The following is a 23,193-nucleotide window of genomic DNA, read 5'->3' as shown; positions in this document are numbered from 1 at the left end:
GTCGCAGACAGCCTCCCTTCCTGGTGCTCCCTGCTTCCACGCATGCCTCCATTCAGCTCTGACCTAAGCCTGGGAAGGGCCTGGGGCTCAGGCACACTGGGAAGCAATATGGAAAGACCAGTGTTTCACTTTGCACAGCAGCAGGGACGATGCTGATCTCGGAGGGGGAGATCCTGGGTCCCTGCCCGGGAATTGAACCTGGGGAGCCTGGGTGAAAACCAAGAGTCCTAGCCGCTAGACCACCAGGGACTAGAGGTGAGATGCAGAAGTGGCCCGGGCTCTTGGCCCTGTTTGTAAGCAGGACTGTGTCAAGGAGGCAACAGCTGTAAAAGCAGGTCCAGCATCGATGATTAGATGCCTAGCACAACGCATGGGAGAGCACACAGGACGCAGTTTGCTCACCCCGCTCAGAAGGAGGGCAGAGACACATGCCTGGAGAGGGGTGCGGATGTCCTGCATGAGGAGGAGCACAGTCTGGACGTGTGTGAATCACTCACACAGGGCAGCCCTGCTAGGTTTTGTTTACCTTTGGCCAATTGTCTCGTTCCTTTCTTCACACCTGACTGGTCCACGCACCTTCCTAAAGGTGTGTGTGTGACTTTCTCCTAAGATGTATCCCTCCATAGAGGCCTATGGGTGCATGTCCACACTTCTTATGCGGCGGGGTCCCTTCCCTTTTCAACCCCAGAGAGGACTTCCTGAACATGTGCAGACAGGGAAGTCTTCCTTGACCTCAGGAGTGGGCACCTTTTCTCTTGGCTTTAGCAGAATTCAGCTTTTACCACCAGCTTTGTCCTTGGAGCGTCTGGGTGAGAACAAAGCTTGAATTTTACTCCACTTGACAAATACCAGGTGTCTGGCCCAGAGGCCCGCTATCTCCTACCTCAGTACTGACAGAGTGGAAATGGCGAGAGGTAGGCCCGGACAGAGCAGGAGCAGCGAGGCCTGAGGACACATAAGTGAGCGAGGGATTCTTAGCTAAGGGCCTGGCCTGAGATCGCAGGGGGTCTCTCTTCCAAGCTGTCTTCACCACGTGGCCTGTCCAGAAGTGCTGAGCGGCTCCCATGGAGATGATGTTGGCCCGAGCAAGTCATTCACTGTCAGGAATGGTGAAGGCCTTGTCCCTGAGATAGAGCCGGGTTTCCAGGCAACACTGTTGACAACAGTTCACTCTTTGTGAGACCTTAGGCACTGGACTTGCTCGCTGACTATCTCATACAATCAACCCGGTCCTTTTCTTATACTTCCTCCTGTGCTCTAAGAAACCCAGTGGGCTTTCTGACTCCCTGGAGGTGACTGCATTTCATCTCGGTGGTGATGTTCACAGGCAGGTGCCAGGGAATGTCCAGTGCATGCTCCTTGTTTGCTCTTAAGAGAGGACTGAGGAGGAGCAGGGGCAGGGGAGAGAGCTCCTTAGCCCTCCAGAGGACAGGACGGAAGGTGTCTGTGGATGCCTCACTGCAGAAATGCCAACCGCAGCCTGGGGTTGGGTGGGGGCGTTGGTCACGTGTGTCCGTACCTGCCACCCTCCACCTGTCTTTTCAGTGTCCTCTCCTCCTCCCGTCCTCCCTCTTCTCCTCTCTTTCTCTCTCTCATCTGCACTCTCACCTCTCGCCTTTCAACTCACTCCCTCCAATCGCTCTGTGCTTTAGCACAATTTCCAGGCCAGGCTGTTTCTTTAAGGGTGGCCCCCTGGCCAGAGACTCCTTTAGTATGCCTAAAAATACAAATGTGCTTCTGTCCTACTCCATTCAGCCTTCTTTGAGTCCAAGTTAAGAGCCACTGGATGAATCCACCTCGAGCTCTATTAGGTTTCTAAATCAATATCAGGTGACATTCCTGTGTGTGTGGTATTATCTTCCTCTAATAAATCAAATCCTTCATGATACTTGCTCACCTCGTATAGATGGACTGTAGTGATCTTTGTAAGTCTTTGTTTATATCATGTGTTTTCTCCCCACTAGAGTAAAAGAAGTTGAAGAGATGTGCAGGCAGAAAAAGGGAAAGTCACTTATAAAATAAAATCAAGACATGACTGGAACTGTAAGTATTTATTCTGTTTTTTGATTTGTGGTTTTCTCTGGCTTTTAAACACTCTTTTCTCAGAATATAGAAATCCACCTAATAATATTTTAATCATCTTCCTCTTAAGTTTGAACAAATAGTGAACTTCCGACTTAGAGAATCTCCTTTTCCTTCTGCCTGTAATCAGGTAGCAGAGGCTAAAAGAATCTCGGTGTTCAGCATTCAACGCCTAACCATCAGGATGGATCCACTGAGGGGGTGCATATATGTGGGGGGCTGCTGGTGGAGTTTGGGGCCAATTTCACTCTCCTCATCATACACGGGTCACAGCACAGCTGTTGTAATCCCATGAGCACCCTTGGGGCCTAACACAGGGAGTGCCAGGCGCAGCATTGTTCTTTGCTCAGACCAGAGGCTCAGGCTGCACGGGGGCTACCAGCAGCTGTCAGCCCACAGCCAAGTGTAACAAGCCAAGCTGTTTCTTTGCTCGTTTCTCCCTTCAAAATACAACACCAGGTTTTGCACCAGGAAGGGAAGGGCTTGGTGGATGTGATGAGTCCATGTGATACTATCTTATGTTTTGTTGAATGTTTGAGGGATTATCACTTGGCACTACAGAGTAAGTAAATGCTATTTTAACTGAAAAGGTGGGTTAGACCTTAAAATAGCATTTTGAATTGAGTTAGTCTCAGTTCAGTTCAGATCAGTCACTCAGTCGTATCCGACTGTTTGCGACCCCATGAATCACAGCAGGCCAGGCCTCCCTGTCCATCACAGACTCCCGGAGTTTACTCAAACCCATGTCCATCAAGTCAGTGATGCCATCCAGCCATCTCATCCTCTGTCATCCCCTTCTCCTCCTGCCCCAAATCCCTCCCAGCATCAGTGTCTTTTCCAATGAGTCAACTCTTCGCATCAGGTGGCCCAAGTACTGGAGTTTCAGCTTCAGCGTCAGTCCTTCCAATGAACACCCAGGACTGATCTCCTTTAGGATGGACTGGTTGGATCGCCTTGCAGTCCAAGGGACTCTCAAGAGTCCTCTCCAACACCACAGTTCAAAAGCATCAATTTTTTTGTGCTCAGCTTTCTTCACAGTCCAACTCTCACATCCATACATGACCACTGGAAAAACCAGAGCCTTGACCAGACGGACCTTTGTTGGCAAAGTAATGTCTCTGCTTTTTAATATGCTGTCTTGGTGGGTCATAACTTTCCTTCCAAGGAGTAAGCATCTTTTAATTTCATGGCTGCAATCATCATCTGCAGTGATTTTGGAGCCCAAGAAAATAAAGTCTGCCACTGTCTCCCCATCTATTTCCCATGAAGTGATGGGACCAGATGCCATGATCTTCGTTTTCCGAATGTTAAGCTTTAAGCCAACTTTTTCACTCTCCTCTTTCACTTTCATCAAGAGGCTTTTTAGTTCTTCTTCACTTCTGCCATAAGGGTGGTGTCATCTGCATATCTAAGGTTATTGATATTTCTCCTGGCAATCTTGATTCCAGCTTGTGCTTCTTCCAGCCCAGCGTTTCTCATGATATACTCTGCATATAAGTTAAATGAGCAAGGTGACAATATACAGCCTTGACGTACTCATTTTCCTATTTGGAACCAGTCTGCTGTTCCATGTCCAGTTCTAACTTTTGCTTCCTGACCTGCATATAGGTTTCTCAAGAGGCAGGTCAGGTGGTCTGGTATCCCTATCTCTTTCAGAATTTTCCACAGTTTATTGTGATCCACACAGTCGAAGGCTTTGGCATAGTCTAATATGGTGTAAATGGAAGATATTCAAATAACCCAAATTGGGTCACAATTAAACAGCTTTATTCAGAAAAAGTTAGAAATTATATCTGCATTTAAAAGATATTTCCCCTTCTGTTTCTCTGTATCAAAATCCTATTGAACAACAAATATTCTATTATGGTTTGGTTTACATTCTGTCTTTTTGATGAAAATGAATCTTCAAGTACATGTATAGAATGAGAAGAAATAGTTATTTACGAACCACAATTATGCTGTTATAAGGATAGAAGAGAATTAAATCACATTACCAATGAGATGAAAGTGTGTTAGTCCCTCAGTTGTGTCTGACTCTTTGCCACCCCGTGGACTGTAGGCTGCCAAGCTGCTCTGTCCATGGAATTCCCCGGGCAAGAGTACCGGAGCAGGTCACCATTCCACTCTCCAGGGGATCTTCCTGACCCAGGGATCAAAGTCAGGTCTCCCGAACTGTGGGCAGATTCTTTACCATCTGAGTCACAGAAGAGAATGAAATCACATTAACAGTGAGATGAAGCCTCGGTTCAATTTTCATATTTATGTGTTGGTACATAAGACTGAAAATGAGAAAGGTGAGCTGATACTCTTTCACATCGATTAGAAGCTAAGTGTTTAAACCTTCTTTTCCCTCAAAAACATTAGTGAACATTCTAAGAGATAAATCGATTTTACTTATATCTTTTTTATTTTATGAGCTTGTGGCTTTTTAACCTTTTCTCAAAGAAGTTGATCCAAATGAAAATGCTATTCTAAACTCCATACATTCTTTACAGTTATTCCTTCTACCTACTTCTCTCACCTGGTGCATTTATTTCAGAAAGCAAAAATACGCAGGAAAACCTGACCAGTGAAAAGCAGAACAAAAATGAGTCGCTGCAGCTGCTGCCACAGAATTCAGCTGGCCTGAGGGCAGGAAGGAAACTCATCATTTTGATCACCTTTCTTCTTGGCTTCTTGCATAGTCTTTATGTTTTCCAGTTTCCTGATTGTTGAACTCTACACTGTATTCATATAAAAATGCAAAAGCAGTAGGCCAGTGGAGAATGTGACACCTTTTCTTTTTGTAAAAGTGTATGGCATTTTCCCAATAGACCAAAACAGCATGTGTAAGAGGCAGTATCTGCGTTAATTCTGAACATGCTAAACAGTAACCTCCAACTTACTGTTGTGAGAATATTCCCTGTCACAGCAAAACCCTCTATCTCCTGACGACCAGCACTCCACGTCACTGCATTTAGATTGATGGTTAACATGATATTGCTAGTGACTTGTTTGTATCAGTTTCACACGTATGCATAAATTTTCTATTTTAAAATTGAGGTACCATTTATATATGTCATAGATAAGGCTTTCCCAGCTCTTGGGTTGGTCTCTATAACTATATGTTTGTGAAAGAAGATTATCATTTTTGTTTTAACTCATCACACAATGAATAGAAAAAAACTATAGCAAAAGGAATACCCTTTCTACACATCATTTAATATAGGCAGGAATCATAATTTTAAGTTAACTGAGGGCCTTTATCACCCATGTCGTTTAGGACCTATAAAGCCAGTTTGCAGCAAAGGTCACTTAAAGCAAAGTTGTGCCTCTCTGTAACTTTTACCGTTGCCCTTTTCAAAGAAAATGACACAGTGCTTTAAATGATCCTCATAATTTCCATATATATGCGTTAGTATACTGTATTGGTGTTTATCTTTCTGGCTTACTTCACTCTGTATAATGGGCTCCAGTTTCATCCATGTCACGAGAACTGATTCAAATGTATTCTTTTTAATGGCTGAGTAATATTCCATAGTGTATATGTACCACAGCTTTCTTATCCATTCGTCTGCTGATGGGCATCTAGGTTGCTTCCATGTCCTGGCTATTATAAACAGTGCTGCGATGAACATTGGGGTGCACGTGTCTCTTTCAGATCTGGTTTCCTCGGTGTGTATGCCCAGGAGTGGGATTGCTGGGTCATATGGCAGTTCTATTTCCAGTTTTTTAAGAAATCTCCACACTGTTCTCCATCGAGGCTGTACTAGTTTGCATTCCCACCAACAGTGTAAGAGGGTTCCCTTTTCTCCACACCCTCTCCAGCATTTATTGCTTGCAGCCTTTTGGATAGGAGCCATTCTGACAGGTGTAATGGTACCTCATTGTGGTTTTGATTTGCATTTCTCTGCGAATGAGTGATGCTGAGCATCTTTTCATGTGTTTCTTAGCCATCTGTATGTCTTCTTTGGAGAAATGTCTGTTTAGTTCTTTGGCCCATTTTTTGATTGGGTCATTTATTTTTCTGGAATTGAGCTGCAGGAGTTGCTTTTATATTTTTGAGATTAATTCTTTGTCTGTTGCTTCATTTGATATTATTTTCTCCCATTCTGAAGGCTGTCTTTTCACCTTGCTTGCAGTTTCCTTTGTTGTGCAAATGCTTTTAAATGATAATGATATCCCTATATGCGAGAAAGAAAGACACAGATGTATAGAACAGACTGTTGGACTCTGTGGGAGAAGGTGAGGGTGGGATGATCTGAGAGAATAGCATTGAAACATGTATATTATCAAGTGTGAAACAGATCGCCAGCCCAGGTTGGATGCATGAGACAAGTGCTCAGGGCTGGTGCACTGGGAAGACCCAGAGGTGGGATGGGGAGGGAGGTAGGAGGGGGGTTCAGGATGGGGAACACATGTAAATCCAGGGCTGATTCATGCCAATATATGGCCAAAACCACTACAATACTGTAAAGTAATTACCTTCAAACTGATAAAAATAAATGAAAAAAAAAACTATTAAAATAAACTGATCCTCATAAAATTGCCAAAGATGACTGTTAGCAAAAAAAAAAAAAAAAAAGAGTAACTTTTAGATAGATTGATATCTACCTAGGACTTGTTAATTAAACCCACCTGCCTGAGTATTGTGACTTGACTGGAGTTTTCTTTAAGTCACTCCTGAAGCATTGTGATGGTTTTCTCTGACATTAATAGATATTTAAAAATGATATATGTTGGGGTATGGCTATGAAAAAAGGGGAGAATCTGTTGCTATTGCAAACCAATTATGGAGGCAACTTAAAAAGGAAATCTGAATTGTAACTGTGTTTCTATTTATGTAAAATACTGTCCTTACCTTGCAGTCTGTAGTTGATGCGCACAGACACAGTAGTGGCTCTCGGGTTGCTCTTCTGCCATCTTCCCGTCTCCTTCAGTCCTTCCATGTGTATATGAACTTCAAATATACAACGGGGCATTTAACAGAGATTGCTCTGTGCAACACTGTATTTAGTGTTTCTATTTTAAATTTTCTAGGATGTTAATTTATATGCAAATGAAGTACATAGTAAAAGAGTTCTGTGCCTATTGTGTATATATAACCTAAAAGTAAATGCAAAATATTTATCCCAGAGGGAAATTAAGTTTGAGCGTCTGTGTTCAAAGATTTTTGAAAGTTCTTATTTCAGGCTGAACCATTGTTGGTTAACGTGAAACTCGCTCAGTCATGTCTGACTCTGCGAACGCATGGACTATACAGTCCATGGACTTCTCCAGGCCCGAATACTAGAGTGGGTAGCCGTTCCCTTCTCCAGGGGGTCTCTGCAACCCAGGGATCGAACCCAGGTCTCCTGCATGCCAGGTGGATTCTTCACCAGCTGAGCCACCAGGGAAGCATGAACAGTTATTAGCAGTTAAGGATTTCACAAATGCTGGATTATAAAGGTAAAATAATAATTCTGCTACATTAAAACATATTTTCTTAAGTTCAAATTTTCTCAATGCAGTTTTAGGGAAGAAGTATTTCCCCCTTATGGAAATATCAGTATGTTAATACCTAAGAAGTCCTTTTTCTAAAAGTTACAAATTAGTTGCAAAAATTCATATGGTGTAGATGAAATGGTGATAAAAATTGAGTTGATCTCAGTGAGGCAGCAGTGAGTGGTGGCGTGAAGTGAGATCTAATTCCCTGCCCAGGAACTGAACCTGGGTAGCCTGAACGAAAACCAGGAATCCTAGCCACCAGACCAGCAAGGGCTAGAGGCTAGAAGCGAATTTTCCCTGGATCTCTGACCAGTGAAAAATGCATTTATCATGGAGGCAGAATCGGTAAATGCAGTTACAACGTTGGTTATTAGAGACACAGCACAGCAACCCGTGGGAAAGAACAGGGAGAAACAGTCGGTCTAGTTAAGACAGAGGCAAAGCAGAGCTGGCTACACACCTGGAGAGAAAGGCCATGGGCGCCCCCTCGTGAGAAGGAGCACAGTAACCACAAGGCGGTTAAGTCCTTTATATGGGCCAGTTCTTCTGGGTCTTTCGTCTTCCTTCCTGCCAAGTTTCTGGTTTCTTTCTTCACATCTGACCTATCCGGGGACTCTCCCCTGGTGTGCACACACCCCTCAGCTAAGATGGATCTCCAAGTGGAGGCTTCTGGGAGAAGCAAGGCTCATTATGGTCTGGCATTTTCACGGGACTTTTCACACACAAGGAGCCTTTCTGCACATGTGTTGTTTCCCTTGTCCCAAAAGGGGGGTGGGGGGAGGGGAGATCTCTTAATCCTTGACTCAAGCAGGATTTTGTCCCTCTTTGCCCTTGCCATGACTATTAAAGTGTTCATAAGAGACAGACACTGGCTATTTACCCTCTTTCTGTTGTTACCTTCCATTTCAGAGGGCAAGCAGGACACTGATTGGAAAGGCTCAACTGGAGCCCAACCATCTCTTGCCTCAGGAAATGTAACAGGCTAGATGTAAATGCCTAACCTGGAGTCCATCTGTCTCCTACAGCAGCATTACGGGAAGACAAAAGGCGGAAAATTATGCCAATAAGGCACCACATTATGGTGCAAAAAGATGGATACAGACAAGGAAAGAAGGAATAAAAACTAAGCATTATGCTAATAGAAACCATTATGCAAGTTAATTCGGGGGGGGGGGGAGGGGGAACCTAATGGAAAACCCTTGCTTCTAGGCCATAAACCATCTTTGAATTCAGGTTTCATTGAATTTTTCACGAGAAACGTTTCATCACCTATACGTTGGCTTGTCGTCTACTTTGCGCAAAAGCCTGGAGCTCCTAACTATTAGGGGGTCCTCCCATCCAAGTACTAACTAACCCTGCTTAGTTTCCCAGATCAGAAGACATCTGGCCTGTTCAGGGTGGTATGATCTTATCAGAGGGAGGCGGCTGCAGCCAGGCGCCTTCAAAGCCCTGCGCTGCGCCTCCCTTTCGCTCTGACCTGCTGGTCGAGCCAGCCCGGGCCGCACCTTTCCACGGGGCGCGCGCTGCACTTGAGCCGCACGACCGGCGACCGAACTCAGGCCGGCCAGGCCCGGCAGCCCGGCCGACGCCGCCCCGTCCCCGCACACCGCCGCCCTGGCAAGCAAGCCTGACCCGGCCCGGGGGCCCGGAGGGTTGCCGGGACCACGAGCGGCCGGTCGGGCGTGCAGGCCTGGGCTGGGGGTTGGGGTGAGGGGCGCGGAGGTCTCGGCGCCCACCCACCCTGGGCCTCTCCAGGCCCGCCCCCCGCTCGGACCCCCACCCACCCCTCCGGATCGCTGCTCAGGCCCAAGTGGCCCCAGAGGTGTCTGGCTTGCGGGCGGGCCGCCGCCGGCGACTGGAGCGCGGCAGCCCCGCCCCTTCGCCCGACCGCGGCCCCCCCCTTGTCCCCACGCCGCCCGCCAAGCACAGGACCTTCCTGAGAGAGCGGACGAGCTACAGGCAGGGGCACGGACACGGACACACACACAGACACTCGCACGCACCCAGGCCAAGGGAGACAGCCGGCCGGCGCAAGCTCCTCAGCCAGAGCCAGACCCACAGCGCCTGTGAGAGGCCGGGGGTCAGGAGACTCAGAGGCAGAAAGAGATGAAGGTTCAGAGACAGACTCCCAGACGGCCAGAGGGAGATGAAGACAGACACGCGCGTGGACACACACACGCACACGCACACACACACACACGCACACACACACACACAGGTGGAGACACACAGAGGGAGACAGACACGGGAGAGAGGATGGCATCCGATCCGAGACAGACACACTGGCACAACCGTGACCACCCCAGAGAGAGGCCCTGCGGAAGAAGCCGCTTCCCCAAGGGAGGGGGCGTTCCCTTGGGGCGGCCCAGGCTGGACGCGGTGCCCTGGGGCTGGCAGTCCCCCGTGGGGTCCCCAAGACTTCCTCGCAGCTGAAGTCTCAAAGGTCCCCTTCAGCTTGGCTCCCTAAGGCAAGACCCAGCCCCCGCCCCCAGACCAGAGGGTGAGTGTGTGAGAGTGTGTGTGTGAGTGTGTCGGTGGGCGAGGCTGTGGTCAGGCCGACCGGGGGCCCGGGTGCATACCCACGATGGACGGAGGAGGGTGTGGAGGCGTGGGGGTGGGGCTGGGGGTGGGGAATCTGTGTGGTCCTCTTGCTGTCTCTCTCTCCCTCTTTCTTCTTCTTCTTTTTTTTAAAGGTAAGATGTTTTTATTGAAATACTGGGACTATTCTCTGTACAGCAGCAGTCTCACTGAGAGGCAGTTTTGCCTCCCAAGTAACATTTGACAATGTTTGAAGACATTCTTGATTGTTAAATCTTGGGGAGGGGTGGTATGAGTATCTCATGGGTAAAAGACACAAATGAAAAATACTTCGGTTCAATTCTAAACACAGAGAATGTGCCAAATTCTCAAGAAACATTGTTCATATACTTAATTGACTTAATTTCCAAGGTCCTTATGCCTAGAGTAAGTAATCCAGAAACCACACCGTTTCTCGCCTAGCTTTACGCGGGACATGTGGGAGAACAAAAAGTAAGGTTTCACTCCATTAAATGACCTTAGTTTTCTCAGATGCAGTTTTCATAAGCTCACAAACTCCCGACCCACTCACCCGCCCCTGCGGTTGCAAATCTCTCCTTGGAGAAGCCAAAACAAAGAAAGCCCAATCCCGCACGGTGATCAGCGAAGTGCTGAGGAAACCCTCCCTCGGGGTTTCAAGGCGCTGCTCCCGCAGAGGGCCTGCCCACCTAATCACTGCCGGGCAAATGAAGGAGTCCAACCTGCTCGAGAAACGCTCACTCAAGGGAGGCTTTGACCGCCAGAGCCCCGGGCCCAGACCCCACAGAGAGCAATCCCTCCTCAGAGCCTCAAGGGCCAGGCCTCGGGCCCGCTCCCTCAGGGCAGAAGGTGCGCGCTAGGGCGCGAGACTGGGGCGCCGAGAGGGCCTGGGACGCCCCGCGCACCCGCCCACCCGCCCTCCCAGAGTGGAGGAGGAGCCCGCCGGTCTCCGACCTCCACCACCCCGGCCCCCGACTTACCGCGGTGCGCTGGGGGAGGGGAAGTGTCAGGAGTGAGGGGCTAGGCCGCACCACCACCCGCCGCTCAGAGAGCAGCGCGCGGCCGCCACGAAACCGTCGCCGCCGCCGTCTCCAGCACCGATACCGACCGCCGCTCCGGGCGCAGCGCGTAGGGGGCCCGACTGCGTCGCACGCCGCCCGCCCGCCTTCAGAGGCTCGCTGCGCGCGCTCCGCCCTCGCTGTCTGTGCATTGGCAGACGCCGCCGCCACTCTACCTACATCCGCCCTGTTCTTCACTGGACCACGGGGCTTTTGAAACCGAACGTGAGGGTTGTGAGGGTTATCTCTGCCAGACTAGGACTCTCTCCCCTCTTTCTGAGTCTCCCTTCCCTGTGCTTTGCAGCTCTTCACCTGTCCTGGGCGGGGTGTGTCTCTGTGTGTGTCATTGTGTGTCTGTGTGTTTCTGTGTGTGTCTTTGTGTGTGTGTCTTTGTGTGTCTCTGTCTCTGTGTGTGTGTGTGTGTGTGTGCCCGCGGTCGCCTGGGAGTACTGGGCTGGGGCTCGGGCTGGGGCAGCCCCCGGGATTGCCTGAGGCATGCCAAGGGAGCCCCAGATGGAGACCCGACTGGCATCTGGTTTCCTGGAAGCCAAATCCGGAGGCAACCCAGGCCTGCGGCTGGAGTCAGGGCCCCAGCCACCCACCAGGGGAGGGGCTGGGCCTGTGGGGACCCAAGAGTTTGGCCGCCGCTATATTCGACGGCCGCCGGCAGGCCGGCTGGCCAGCTGGCCGGCCGGCTGGAAGGCAGGCGACGGCTCTGAGCGCGCCGGGTGCGAGGGGCCAGGGGCAGGTGGGGCTCAGGATGGCCAACCGTGCCGGGGGGCGGGGGGCAGGGCTAAAGGACAGGGGAGGCAGGAAGCCTACAGCACCCGGTATTCCCAGGCGATCTCCCACCCAAGTACTAACCAGGCCAGACCGTGCTTCACTTCCCAGATCAGACAAGATCCGGCGGGTTCAGGGTGGTATGGCCCTAGTCGGAGCTGGCTCCAGCCTGGCGCCTTAAGAACCCTGCGTTGCGCCTCCCTTTCGGTCTGACTTGCCTGCGGGTCAGGCCAGCCGGCCACACCTCTCCAAGGGCCGCGGGTTGCACTTGAGCCGCACGACCTTCGACTGGACTCCGGTCGGCCAGGGCCGGCAGCCCGGCGGCTGTCCGACGCCGCCCCGCCTCCGCACACCGCCAACCCCGGCCACAACCCGCCTGGCCAGGCCAGGGTTTGCTCAAATCCAGCAAAACTCTACACATTTTCATATCTCTTAGCATCTGTCTGAGGTAAAGCTTGACCTAATACATGAGGTATTTTAAAGTGTATCTGTGAAGTGCTAACCAGAGCATCTCCAAATCTCCCAAATAGTATTGCCTGTCAAAAGTGCAAGTGAAATTCTCAGTCGTGTCTGACTCCTTGTGACCCCATGTCCTATACAGTCTGTGGAATTCTCCAGGCCAGAACACTGCCGTGGGTAGCCTTTCCCTTCTCCAGGGGATCTTCCCAACCCAGGGATCAAACCCAAGTCTCCTGCAATGCAGGCGAATTCTTCACCAGCTGAGCCAGAAGGGAAGCCCACGAATATTGGAGTGGGTAGCCTATCCCTTCTCCAGGGAATCTTCCTGACCCAGGAATCGAACCGGGGTCTCCTGCATTGTAGGCAGATTCTTTACCAATTGAGCTATCAGGGAAACCATTATTGGCTATTGGTGATGTGCAAAATAGTTATTCCAGCATGGTTTAAATCAATATGATTTCCCGTTCTTGCTTTTGAGCTGCGTATAATACCCTCTAGAGGGACTTCTCTGGCAATCCAGTGGCTAGGATTCTGAGCTTCCATTGTAGTGGGGCAGAGGTTAATTCCTGCTCAGGGAACTCAGATCCCACATGCCAGATAAACTATAAGACTCTCTGAAATGCAGTAATTTTACTTAAAAATGGTAGTTCTTATTCAGAAATTAATCAAATTAAATCTGGAAGGAATTTGATCTGAACACTGTTATAAGATTTTTAAAACAAAAAGTGCCTATTTACCTATTGCAATCATTGTCTATGCCTATCTGCTTTGGGAGAAAGAAAAGTACAGTTGAATTATTAAGTCATGCAACAAAAATAAAAGATTTTGATTCTCCTGAATTTTCTTTTTCATTCAAAAATAGCTCCAGGCTTCTTTTCCTCCCAAGTGTCTTCTTTTATCCTTGAAACTCTCAAGCTAAAACTTAGTAATTCTAAATTTGTGTATTTCTGGGAGAGGATTCTCTACATTTTAACAGAAGGTTCAGAGAACTTTATAGGCTGACCAAAACACAAACTTATGCTTTATGGAGAATCTGGATGATTTTGATTTTAATGTCTCTATCATTCACAGAGATGTTTCGAAACAGCCTAAATACTTCATTGCCTAAGTGTATGAAGAAATTTGAGTAGATCACCCTATCTTGGATTTGAGTCTAGTCCTCAGAAGGGAAAATCCCTTCAAGATTATTTGTTGTTTACACAGAAAAGCAGCCCAGCCAAAAACTGCTGGACATGACAGAACCTGATCAACTTTTAAGTGAAGGGATGGTTCTGTTTTGAACTCACGGATTATTCTGAAAGGCAGGCATTTCTCTTGATGGGATTAACTAGCAAAGACTAGTTCCTCCAAGAAAACTTCTTTTAGCAGGGAAAGTTGATTTGATGACAGACTGGCCAATCTTGACGGTTTGATAAATTTTGCTTTTGGAATATGATATGACAGAAGAATACTGACAAGTAAAGCTACACCATCTGCTGCAAAGCCTGCCTCGCCCACCTCAACCCCTACTATAACCAGGCTCTCTCCAGAACAACACAGAACCTTGTATTTGCTCTGGATTGTGCCACACATACCACCATGACTTACTGGTGATGCGCAGACATGCTGACAACTTCTGCAAGAGAAGGGCCACGCCCTGTGTATCTCTGTGGTCCTGGTGACCAGTCTGACTCATGATGTGCTCAGGCGTCTGCATCCTGGGCTCCGAATTCAAGGATTCAACCAAATGCAGATCCAAACTATTTGGGGGAAAGTTCCATAAAGTTCCCAAAGGTAAACTAGAATTCCCTCACTCCAGCAGTCACTGACACAGCACGTCTGTCACATGAGGCGTTATAAGTCCCTGAGGTGATTAAAAGTGCACAGGAGGGCAGGGTGGGGTGTTCTATGCAAGAACTGTGTCATTTTATTTAAGGGACTTCAACACCTTTTTTGCATCAATGCTCCCTCGTGCCCCCCTCCCTGCAGATATCCAGGGATGACTACATAGCTGTTGCTCAGTTGCTAAACCGTCCCCGCCTCTCTGCGACCCATGGACTGCAGTATGTCAGGCTTCCTTCACTATCACCCTGAGTTTGCTTACACTCATGTCCACTGAGTCAGTGATACCATCCACCCATCTCATCCTATGTCGCCCTCTTCTCCTCTTGCCCTCACTTTTTCCTACCATCAGGGTCTTTTCCAAAGAGTCAGCTCTTCACATCAAGGGGTCAAAGTACTGGAGCTTCAGCTTCAGCATCAGTCCTTCCAATGAATATTCAGGGTTGATTTCCCTTATGATTGACTGGTTTGATCTCCTTGCATTTCAAGGGATTTTCAAGAGTCTTCTCTAGCACTACAATTCAAAAGCTTCAATTCTTTAGCATTCAGCTTTCTTTACGGTCCATCTCTCACATCCATACAGGACTACTGGAAAAACCATTGCTTTGACTAGATGGACCTTTGTTGGCAAAGTCATGTCTCTGCTTTTTAATATGCTGTCAAGGTTTGTCACAGCTTTACTCCTAAGGAGCAAGCATCTTTTAGTTCCCTGGCTACAGTCACTGTCTACAGTGATTTTGGAGCCCAAGACAGAATATCTGTCACAGTTCCCACTTTTCCCCCATCAATTTGCCATGAAGTGATGGGACCAGATGCCACGATATTTGTTTTTTTAAATGTTGACCGTTAAGCCAGCTTTTCCACTCTCCTCTTTCACCTTGATCAAGAGGTTCTTTAGTTCCTCTTTGCTTTCTGCCATTAAAGTGCTATCATCTGCAGATTTGAGATGGTTGAATTTCTCCTGGCAATCTTGATTCCAGCTTGTGATTCAGCCAGCCCAGCATTTCGCATGATATACTCTGCATAAAGTGCTTCCCAGATGGCACTAGTGGTAAAGAACATGCCTGCCAATGCAGGTAATATGTAAGAGATATGGGTTTGATCCCTGGGAAGGGAAGATCCCCTGGAGGAGGGCATAGCATCCCACTCCAGTATTCTTGCCGGAGGAGAATCCATGGACAGAGGAGCCTGGCAAGCTGCAGTCCACAGGATCACACAGAGTTGGACATGACTGAAGTGACTTAGCATGCATGCGTGCACTCTGCATATAAGTTAAATAAGCAGGGTGACAATATACAGCCTTGACATACTACTTAGCAGGTAGGAAATTCTTAAAATGCTGAAAAGTTAAATCAGTAATCCAACAGGAAGACAGAAGGCCTCCAAGTCCAGAGAGAAGACAGAGGTCAAAGGAGGAAAGATAATGACAGGACACTGGAAACAAGAAATAATGAGGACGCAATGACATGCAGAACACGCCAGCTGTCTACCATCACCTGAAGAGCACAGTGCGAGTCCATGTGAGGTAATGCCAATCCAAAACAGACACCTAAGCATGCATGAGGCAGAACTAGTTATTTCACGTGTTAGGACACAAACAAGTAGATGAAGAAGTAAGAAAGTTACACTCAGCAAAAGCACCTGTGAATTTACTCATCTGTGTATTCATTCAATATCACTCTCTCATGTAGGCATCATCAATGTGTTACTCAGGAATATGCGTATAAAGGTGTAAGAAGCAGGACTAAAAGGGATGCCCAGGTGGCACAGCGGTAAAGAATCTGCTTGCTAATGCAGGTGATGCAAGAGATGTGGGTTCAATCTCTGAGTTGGGAAGATCCCCTGAAGTAGGAAATGGCAACCGACTCCAGTATTCTTGCCTGGAAAATTCCACAGAAACAGAAGCCTGGCAGACTACAAGTCCACAGTGCAGCAAAGAATCAGACATGACTGAGCACACACACACAGAGGACTAAAACACCGTAGATCTTTAAGCAGTATTCACCAGATCTACACATTTTACTATTCATCAGTACACTAAGACCAACTGCTTCTTCTAGCCCATAATGTCAGTTTTCTCCTTGCAAACTTGTGCAAAACTTGTAAAACAAGAGTCAGTTATTTTCTACCTGTTAAGGCCCCAAATTCTTTTTCTTATCGGCAACCATCAACTATGTCAGACTAGTGACTACCAATCTGTACAGGAACCTAAAGTTCATCCGGATAATTCTGACTCTGTTTGGCCCACAAAGTGAAGTTACTCTCAAGGGTTCTTCGCTGGTCCATCAGTTTAAAGTCAGGTTTTAAAAAGGATGAGTATTAGGGATTTATTCATCCACCCTTTCAATCAAAGGCTGACTGATTACTATACACCAGATACTGGAGATGAAAATATACATACTGGGCTTCACGTTCAAGGAAAATCCCACCACACAACATTCCATGCTGCTCATAACACCATTCTTATTTGCTCAACCCTGCTACAGCGATCTTCCACTGCTTTTAAAACTGTATGTCACTCTTTCTATATACGAAGGAGGTGCTAGTGAGCTCACTATCATTCCACAGTTTCCGCCGAAATAGGTTCTTTTCACCAAACATATGGACAATGCAACCACACATTCACATTTCAGTTAACCACATAGAAGACTTTCCAAGTTTCAAACATTCGAATAACAAGCCCTCCCTCTCCCAGCCTCACAAGACCAAATTGTTTCCGTCTCCAGCACAGGGACTGCGTACCCCTTCCCACTCCCACCCCAATTATCTGCAGGTTTCTACCAGAGTTTCCTTTTCCCATGATTCCCCGTCTGCCTAAAAATGAAATAGACCCAGTGCTGCTCAGTTAGAGGCTCTCACTCACCGCTCTCGAGTGTCACTAGTGTTCGCCTCGCTCCTCCCTGAGACTCACGGCACCTAACACCCCAGACACAGCTCTCACCCACCCGCTGGCCAGAGCAGAGGGCATTCCTGGCTGCCACGGGTCACCACGTATTTTGACCTCCATGGGCCGAAACCAACATACCCTGCAACTGATGGCTGCTCCTCCAGCTCCTGAGAGAAACTGTAGCTCCCAGAGAGGAGAGGCTTGGGAGCAGGCGACGCAGAGGAAGGGGAGGCTGTCGAGAGAGACCATGGGCTTTTCTGTGGCCAAGTCTGTTGACAGTGCTCAACCAGTGTTTCTCAAGTGGGGTTCCAGGGTCCTGAGATTCATTAAGAATTGCTGGGTGGTACATACTATAGTAATAAGGGGGTTCCAAGGTAGCTCAGTGGGAAAGAATCCGCCTGTAATGCAGGAGACATGGGTTCAATCCCTGGGTTGGGAGGATCCCCTGGAGAAGAAAATGGCAACTCGCCCTAGTATCCTTGCCTGGTGAATCCCACGGACAGAGGAGCCTGGCAGGTGGGGTAGCAAGAGAGTCAGACACGACTTAGTGACTAGACAACGCCACGCTAAATAAATACTTCCAGAAGTTATGTTGTTGGAAGAGCTATGTCATTTTGACAGCAATTCTCATAATCAACTGACTATAAAACAAGTGTGCATGTCAGAAAGAGACAGAGCGGATGGGATACAAACGCTCCTGAAGAGCCAGGGTTCCCAGGGACGCAGGTGGAAACACTGTGCGAGCCAGACTTTCACCAGCTCCCTCACTCAGCCTCGACCGTCCCCGCAGGATTTTATACTCAATCTCATCTGCAGACCTTTGCCTTGATCCTCAAAGGGCATCAACTCTCGCCCTCGTGTCTGCCGCATGGCATTGCTTCCTGTCATCCCAGCATCACACCCTCTGTCCCTGGACTTCCCCTCACCCCCAGTGACCGCCTCCAGCCCCCCTCACCTGACCCGCACCCACCCAACCACCCGGGACAAATGTCTTCAGCCTGTGTTTCTGTGATCAGCTCTGGTTTTCCCTCCACATCCACACAGGCAACTACTCCCTAGACCTTTTCATCTGGACACTGCAGAAGCATCTTGGACCAAAACACTCTAAAGATACATCTTGCTCATGTCTTCTTCAGTGGTCCTGATGACAGTAAAGCAGGAACGAGTCACCCAGCTGGGAGCTGATGGACGGCCGAGTCTCGGAACTGCTCACCATCCTCCACCCCCACTGCTCTGCCCTCTCCATCCCCACGTGTGGAGCCTCCGTCTGTCCACGACGCGGGGGTCCGCCTGGTCCCCATCATATCCAAGGCTCGGATACCTGTCCTAAATGGTGGGCCGCTCGGCTGTAAAGGTGTGGATCTGCGCCTGTGCTCCCATCGTCCCCACTCATACCTGTGTCACAGTATCTTGTGGACGATATCACTATCCTCACTCTTGGACCCACACAGAGACCCTGGGCCCCTGCTAAGCTCCCAGGGCCTGGCCCCCTTCCCCGCCCCCTTGTCTGTGTCCTGCCCGCTCCCGCTGAGCAAGTCTGTCCTCACCAGCTTCCCTTCGGTTCCTCATCCACAAACGCCGCATCCTTTATCTAGAACATCCCCCACACCTCTCACCCTGGCCGCACCCACAGCCACCTGGCTTCAGCTCCAGCCTCTCTGCTCTGGGGAGGCCTCCTTCACCCTCCACCAGCCGCATCCCCCTGTATCACGGCAGCACTGGAGGAATGCACGTTTCCTTCAAGCACATGTCACAGCCGTGAACAGATACACGAGGCCCAGTACCGAGCAGAAAGAAACCGACGTAAGCACATGGATAACGTCAATTTTCTCCTCACTGAAATAAAGCAGATGGTAACTAAACACGAGATGTAGTAGTAATAAAAGAGTGGCGCTTACTATACATGTAAATCACTGTGAACTCACTCTTTTCTTTCTAACCTCCTGTCTCCTCGTTCAGTGTCTTTTCTCTTCTTTACACAATGGAAACAGTGACCACCAGGAGTGGAGGCAGTGGCTGTCTGATTCTGGGGAAGCACAGGTCACAGGCCGCGGAGACGTCGGTCAGGAACGCAGCCCTGCGCTGGATGCGGGCTGAGGGAGCCTGCCCTGGCCTCCGGGGCAGCGTTCCCGTCTCTGCCCCTGTGCTCCCCTGACAGCACCAGCGGCACGGCCCTCTCCCTGTGATTTACCTGCACGCCTCCCCTCTCTCCGCTCCCCTCAGCTCCTCCTCCTGTCCTGCCTGAGCTCCAGGCTTCCTTCTCCCTCCTTCACAGGCCTCTCTCTCCTTCTCCAGCTCAGAATCTCAGAGGCAAGCTGACTTCCCTCACCGAGTGCTTGGTGTTGGAATCCCCATCATCTGGCTTTTGTTCTCCCACTAAGCTCAGAAATGACCTTCTGGAGCCAAGAGTCTCACCTATAGGAGAACAAGAGCTGCTGTCTGTTGCGCCCTTAGGAACAGGCAGGCGCCTGCAAGGTGTCCTGTGTGTACAGTGTCACGGAGCCCTGACAGACAGGCATCATCACCAAGAGGCTCACCCCCAGTGTATGAAGAAAACGCAGATCTCGGGCCTCGTCCAGTGAGGTCCAGGCCCTCACCCATCACCTCCTGACGTCAAGGGCCAACACCAGTGTCTCTCCACAGGAGCTCTACTGAGCCCCAGGCTAACTAACAAAGGGGTCTGGGGCCTTAGACACCAGCACATACAGGAAAACTATGAAAAATGCAGGGAAGGGGACCAGGCAGGAACGTCACAACCTGAGGACTGATGTAAGCTCCTGGGTTTTCTTTCTTTCTTCATCCCTGATGGGGTGCTAGAGAGGCCTGGGCCCAGGACCAGCTCTACACAAAGGACTGGGGAAAGGATGTCTGGTAGGAAAAAACCTCATTTTTAATACTTGTTGACCAACCAAAAATGAAAAGAAAACTGACCCCTCTTGGAGTCAGTGTGGCCAAGTGGAGAACCGAACATTCCCCCCGACCTGCAGGGATGTGCTAAAGCTGGTTGGCAGGAGGATGTGCTGCCCAGAAACCCACTGCCCCAACCTCCTCCCTGGTGTCTGAGCAGGGGGCAGATGGCACTCCTACACCCCACCCCAGCAGCAACAAGGCAGAATGAGGTGGCGCAGAGGAGTGACAGTGAGCCTACTATCTAACAAGAAAATGGGCAAAAGACAGAGACTTCACTGAGAGAACACACAGAAGATAAACACATGCTAAGATGGTCATTTTCTCCAGTGGTCATGCATGGATGTGAGACTTGGACTAGAAAGAAAGCCGAGCGCAGAAGAATTGATGCTTTTGAACTGTGGTGTTGGAGAAGATTCTTGAGAGTCCCTTGGACTGTGAGGAGATCCAACCAGTCCATCTTAAAGGAGATCAGTCCTGGGTGTTCATTGGAAGGACTGATGCTGAAGCTGAAACTCCAATAGTTTGGCCACCTGATGTGAAGAGCTGACTCATTGGAAAAGACGCTGATGCTGTGAAAGACTGGGGGCAGGAGGAGAAGGGGACGACAGAGGATGAGATGGTTGGATGGCATCACCGACTCAATGGACATGGGTTTGGGTGGACTCTGGGAGTTGGTGATGGACAGAGAGGCCAGGCGTGCTGCAGTTCATGGGGTCGCAAAGATTCGGACATGACTGAGCAACTGAACTGAACTGAAGATGGTCATTTACCATTAGAAAATTGCCCATTACAATGATGAAGAGATATTGCCATACATCCATCTATTACAACAGCTAAAAATTTTTAAATGGTGACAGTAGCAAGGATGTAGCAAACTTAGATCTCTCACGTATTGCCTCTGAGAATATTAAAACGGTACAGCCATTCTGTGGCTTTCAGTCTGTTTGCCCTTTGATGGACAAGGATAAGAGGCTTATGAAGGCTTCCTGATGGGATAGACTGACTGTGGGGGATACTGGGTCATGTTCTGATGGGCAGGGCCATGTTCAGTAAATCTTTAATCCAACTTTCTGTTGATGGGTGGAGTTGTGCTTCCTCCTTGCTATTTCAGTTCAGTCGCTCAGTCCTGTCCCACTCTTTGCAACCCCATGAATCACAGCACTCAAGGCCTCCCTGCCCATCACAGACTCCCGAAGCTTACTCAAACACATGTCCATTGAGTCGCTGATGCCATCCAGCCATCTCATCCTCTGTCGTCCCTTTCTCCTCCTGCCCCCAGTCCCTCCCAGCATCAGGGCCTTTCCCAATAAGTCAACTCGTCGCACGAGGTGGCCAAAGTACTGGAGTTTCAGCTTCAGCATCAGACCTTCCAATCAACACCCAGGACCGATCTCCTTTAGGATGGACTGGTTGGATCTCCTTGCAGTCCAAGGGACTCTCCAGAGTCTCCTTTAACACCACAGTTCAAAAGCATCAATTTTTTGGCGCTCAGCTTTCTTCACAGTCCAACTCTCACGTCCATACATGACCACTGGAAAAACCAGAGTCTTGAGTAGATGGACGTTTGTTGCCAAAGTAATGTCTCTGCTTTTTAATATGCTATCTAGGTTGGGCATAACTTTCCTTCCAAGCCATAAGCATCTTTCAATTTCATGGCTGAAATCACCATCTGCAGTGATTTTGGAGCCCCCCAAAATCAAGTCTGACACTGTTTCCATTGTTTCCCCATCTATTTCCCACGAAGTGATGGGACCAGATGCCATGCCCTTAGTTTTCTGAATGCTGAGCTTTAAGCCAACATTTTCACCCTCCTCTTTCACTTTCATCAAGAAGCTTTTTAGTTCCTCTTCGCTTTCTTCCATAAGGGTGGTGTCATCTGCATATCTGAGTTTATTGATATTTCTCCCAGCAATCTTGATTCCAGCTTGGGCTTCATGGAACCCAGCGTTTCTCATGATGCACTCTGTATATAAGTTAAATAAGCAGGGTGACAATATACAGCCTTGACCTACTCTTTTTCTTATTTGGAACCAGTCTGCTGTTCCATGTCTAGTTCTAACTTTTGCTTCCTGACCCCCATATAGGTTTCTCAAGAGGCAGGTCAGATGGTCTGGTACTCCCATCTCTTTCAGAATTTTCTGCAGTTAATTTTGATCCACACAGTCAAAGGCTTTGGCATAGTCAATAAAGCAGAAATAGATGTTTTTCTGGAACTCTCTTGCTTTTTCGATGATCCAGTGGATGTTGGCAATTAGATCTCTGGTTCCTCTGCCTTTTCTAAAGACCAGCTTGAACATCTGGAAGTTCACGGTTCATGTATTGCTGAAGCCTGGCTTGGAGAATTTTGAGCATTCCTTTACTAGCATGTCAGATGAGAGCAATTGTGCAGTAGTTTGAGCATTTGTTGGGATTGCCTTTCTTTGGGATTGGAATGAAAACCGACCTTTTCCAGTCCTGTGGCCACTGCTGAGTTTTCCAAATTGGCTGGCATATGGAGTGTAGCACTTTCACAGCATCATCTTTTAGGATTTGAAACAGCTCAACTGGAATTCCATCACCTCCACTAGCTTTGTTCATAGTGATGCTTTCTAAGGCCCCCTTGACTTCACATTCCAGGATGTCTGGCTCTAGGTCAGTGATCACACCATCATGATTATCTGGGTCGTGAAGATCTTTTTTGTACAGTTCTTCTGTGTATTCTTGCCACCTCTTAATATCTTCTGCTTCTGTTGGGTCCATACCATTTCTGTCCTTTATCAAACCCATCTTTGCAAGAAATGTTCCCTTGGTATCTCTCATTTTCTTCAAGAGATCTCTAGTCTTTCCCTTTCTGTTGTTTCCCTCTATTTCTTCATACTGATTGCTGAGGAAGGCTTTCTTATCTCTCCTTGCTAGTCTTTGGAACTCTGCGTTCAAATGGGAATATCTTTCCTTTTCTCCTTTGCTTTTCCCTTCTCTTCTTTTCACAGCTATTTGTAAGGCCTCCTCAGACAACCATTTTGCCTTTTTGCATTTCTTTTCCATGGGGATGGTCTTGATCCCTGTCTCATGTGCAATGCCGCAAACCTCCGTTCATAGTTCCTCAGGCACTCTGTCTATCAGATCTAGTTCCTTAAATCTATTTCTCACTTCCACTGTACAGTCATAAGGCATTTGATCTACGCCATACCTGAA

The 23,193-nt window shown here is 48.5% G+C and overlaps 1 protein-coding gene and 1 pseudogene across 1 annotated transcript in view; both read right to left on the bottom strand.

Moving 5' to 3' along the window:
• LOC122688479 (liprin-alpha-1-like) overlaps positions 1 to 23,193 on the bottom strand; it is a 363,309-nt gene that overhangs the window by 171,118 nt on the left and 168,998 nt on the right. The gene's annotated exons all lie outside the window — the stretch shown is intronic.
• Positions 11,978 to 12,096, bottom strand: LOC122688794 (annotated as a pseudogene).

The sequence above is a fragment of the Cervus elaphus genome, chromosome 33 (genome assembly GCF_910594005.1).
Source record: "Cervus elaphus chromosome 33, mCerEla1.1, whole genome shotgun sequence".
In the NCBI taxonomy this organism is placed as follows: domain Eukaryota; kingdom Metazoa; phylum Chordata; class Mammalia; order Artiodactyla; family Cervidae; genus Cervus; species Cervus elaphus.
The sequence above is the reverse complement of the archived record's forward strand: the minus strand, read 5'-3'. Positions and strand labels throughout refer to the sequence as shown.